General features: G+C 53.1%; 1 long non-coding RNA gene across 1 annotated transcript; it reads left to right on the forward strand.

Moving 5' to 3' along the window:
• The first annotated feature begins 610 nt into the window (after positions 1 to 610).
• LOC132593207 (uncharacterized) lies at positions 611 to 2111 on the forward strand. The gene is made up of 3 exons (XR_009558568.1): positions 611 to 768; positions 1414 to 1551; positions 1948 to 2111. It is a non-coding gene; the product is annotated as an uncharacterized LOC132593207 (long non-coding RNA).
• Positions 2112 to 3903: the final 1792 nt, after the last annotated feature.

Raw genomic sequence — 3903 nt, forward strand, 5'->3', positions numbered from 1 at the left:
GACAGGGAGTCGGCACCTACCGGTATGTTGTATCTTCACTTCTCACAGTGAGGGAACTGCCAGAAGACCCTCAGAGCTGAATGATGGGGGTGGAGACGCTCCTTCAGGTAAACTGGGCCGAGGCCGTTTAGGGCTTTAAAGGTCAGCACCAACCAACACTTTGAATTGTGCTCGGAAACGTACCGGGCACCATATGTGTATTATGGCTGGGCAGTATTTGCATCAGTTGGGCGGTTTTTAAAAAAATACAGTACAGGGAAAATAAGCCTGAGTCCTGACTTTGCAGTGACTTTTCCTTTAAGGGTGGAACTGTGACCATTCAGAGTTATACTGAAATGTGTCTGAAAAGTGACTGAGCCCACCCCATGTCCTTCTGGGGCGGGCAGCACTATCTCTCCCCCTCTCCCCCCCCCAATAAAACACCTAAATGAACCAGGACGCTCCTTCTACAGACAATGAGCGTCCCCCTCTGTCATTTGTTATATTGAGGCCTTGCACTGCTCCCAGCTAGAAACGTCAATCCGGGCTGTCACATCGCTCATTGGCTAAGAGCTCCTACAGGGCGTGGCCATTATGTCGGAAGCTCTTGTCTCCCGCGGATTCTTTTCTCAGCCAGCGGCTCCTGTTCTTCGGCTCCCGTCCTCCGCTAGGTGAGCGGCAGCGAGAGGAACAGGCGCGCTCGCCTACCCGCTTCCCTGTTCATTTCTCCCCGAGTGGTTGCATTCTGCCCACGCTAAGAGGCTTCTTTCCGGGTCATCCTCAGTCAAGGTTGGCAGCGTCTCACGCGCGGGATTCACGCGTGTTCGCGCTCGTCAGGAAGGCAAAGTGCCTTGCGGGGGGCGGGTTCTGGGAAAGGCGGCGGCGCCCCCTCCCTGACAGGGGCCGACACACCGGAAAGTGGGCAGCTGCAGCAGCAGCAACAACCCCAGGCGTGGCGGGGCAGAATGCCAGGACAATCTTACTCGGCTACGAGTGATCGCCAAAAAGATGAAGAAGTTGCAAGGCTGGAAGGCCCCCCCCCAATCCGACATTTGCAGAGGAGCCCCCACTAAGCCGTTAGCAAAGGAGACCCAAAATACATTTTAAAAAACTTATTTAAAAGCAACCCCATAAAAGTGAACGTAGCAATTGTTTCGTGTCAAGGAAGCTGTAATCTCAAAGGGAGGGGGTGTGATGGGGTTTGTGATTTATTTTGCTCTTGTTTTTATGGCGTATTTTATATTTTTATCTTGCCTGAGATCTACAGAGTAAGGGCAGTATACAAATTTGAAAAATAAAAAAGCCATTCACAGTGAGCTTGTTGGGGAGCCTGCTGGATGAGACCAAAAGGATCCCCAGGAGGAGGGAGAGGAAGAGGGGGGCAGGAGTGCTGTTCACAGCCCTGTTATCTAGCTGTTTTTCTCCATCCTGCAGCCCTAAACTTGGCCCTGGCCATGGCCACTCAGATGAATGATGCTCACCACCAGTTTCTGCAGGCTTTCCTAACTCTTGGCTTTGTGGAGAGGCCCGAAGCTGCAAAGCTGCACCAGTTGTACTGCCAGCTGCACAAGGGTGAGTGGGGGGGGGAATGACTCCACTGGCAGAGATTCATAGAGGGTTGGGTAGCAGATTAGTCCTCAGGAGGGGAAAAGTAGGCAGGAAGGGTCGTGTGTGTAAGTAAAAGCTGTGCTAAGTAATCTTGAGACTCAGCCCCTCTCCCCACGTTTGATCCTTTTCTGCTCTTTGACAAGCTGAGCAGAGAAGGTGGTGGTGGCATTATGGCATTCCCCTCCACCATCACGCTCTCCTGTGTGCTCTTAAGCAGCCCCATCTTTCCGTTCCATCTTCTGCTGAGTTCAGCGCAAAAAGTCAGCTGTGTATGCGATGCTCAGGTGTAGAGCACAGGCTGTGGGTGTGGCTGGGTGTAATTTGTCAACGAAAGGATCCACAACCTTTCTTCCTTTCCAGGGCTCCAGGGGCTTCTTTCACCTGGATCAGTGCCCGCTTCAGAACTGAGTCAGGAGAGGGAGCCTGAAGGGGACCCTCCCTCCATCTGTGTGTGTAATGAAGAGCCTCTCAGGGCCTGGCAGTGCCCCCTTTCCACCCTCTCCTGTGTCTCCAAGAGTTAGCAGCCACAGGTGTTTGGGTGGGCGGGTGGGGGGGGGCGTTTTGTTTCTTTAAAAGCAAGTAAAAGCAAGAGCAGCTGAACCCTAGAGAGATGGTAGTTTAAAAAAGTGATTTTTAAAAAAAGTGATTTTGAATTACTGTACATTTGGGGAGGAGTTAGTACCCAAACCTCACTATACACACCTCAGATTCATATATCCAAAGCGCCAAAGTTTGCCCACTTCCTTGCTTCCTTCCTTGTTTGTGCTTTGCTGGTCAGCGACAGCCATTTTCAGCCACAAACGAGGGAGGGTGGGGGAGAAGGATAGGAAAAACCAGTTTTTCCTTTGCTGGTCGGCTGCAGCCATTTCAGGAAGAAAACATGGATGGGGTGGGGAGGGAGATTGGACAAAAACGGGTTAGAAATGTTCCCATAGAAATCAGTGGCTGCCATCACCACCTCCCACTGTAAGAAAGGAGCCGCTTCTTCTCCAGGAACTCCTCCTCCACCTAGCAGGCGGGGGCAACACGCTTTGGCGCGTTCCTCGTCCTTCTCCCTCCCCCACCTCTGCCTCACCTGGCGGGTTCCCTCGCTCCCTCCCCCGGCCGTTTCTGCAGAGGCTTAGGATCACTCTCTTCCCGAGGAGGCTTGGGAGGGAAGCTGCACACCCGCCAGCCATATGTTTGACGGGCCCAGCTGGCGGGCGTGCAGAGAATGGGGAGTCCGCCAGCAAAGCCGCGCAGCTCCCCCACTCGCTGGGGCGTCCCTGAGAGGCCAGCGCCCTGGTGCAATGAACCACTAAGCCGTATGGGAAAGACGGCCCTGGCTGCGTGCTGCTCTGCACATTTTGCTCACCAACCCAGTGAAGGGGAGGAGTGGCACTTTGGGAATTGAACACAATTCATTTCGAGCAGCAGGGCACCAAACTAATGCGCTGGGCAAGGGCCCTTTCTCATTCTAGGGCTTAGCCAGGGACAAGAGTGGGTGCTGCTGCTGCCGCTGGGTGCAACAGACTGGTGTGGGTTTAAGGTCCTATGCGGCATGATGGATGGTGAGCTGGGAGCCAGCAGGCTCTGAGGTCCGTGGAGGACTGCTGCCCCCTTGTGTCCAAGAGTCACTGCAAGGCCATCTGGGAGCTCTTTGAGAAGCATTTAAGATAAGGGGGTCAGCTGAGGAAGACAGACTCCGCCTCCATGTAGGTGTAGTAATATGGCAGGGACCCCAAATCACTCAGACCCCCAGCAATGGAGGAGCCAAAATTTCGTATTGTACAGTTCAAGCCACACCTCTTAATCGGCAGGTAACTAATCTTTTGCTTCAATCTGCAGAGGGCCCAATCCGCACGCAGCCTCCTGTGCCCATCAAATCCTGGCTGCACCCTGTGGCTCAGCGTAAGCCAGCAGCAAGAGCCTGAGAGCTGGCAGGAATCTGCACTCAATACATTTAAAAGCTTATGCAGATTTATGCAAATGTGCTTCAACATTCAGGTTCTGTACTGTACTTGAATGTTTCTAGCCACTTCCTTTCTTATGAAGCTTCCATTCGCCTGCGTAGCTTCTCATCTTCTCAGAAGCCATTCATTCTACAGGTACCTGTGAGATGCAGGTGAACCATGATGGCAGAATGGTCCATCTGGGCTGCCCACAGCCACACAGCCATCTCTTTGCCAGCTGGGAGCAGCAGCCTCAGCCTCTATTGGGGGTGGTGTCCATAGCAGGTCCTTCCCCATGCAAACTCCAAGCTTCTCTCCCCCTTTTGGAAATGCTGTCCTGCCTATGTCACACCTTGAGTGGAATAAGTGCAATAAAGCTGGATCA

Source organism: Zootoca vivipara, chromosome 14 (assembly GCF_963506605.1).
Source record: "Zootoca vivipara chromosome 14, rZooViv1.1, whole genome shotgun sequence".
Classification (NCBI taxonomy): domain Eukaryota; kingdom Metazoa; phylum Chordata; class Lepidosauria; order Squamata; family Lacertidae; genus Zootoca; species Zootoca vivipara.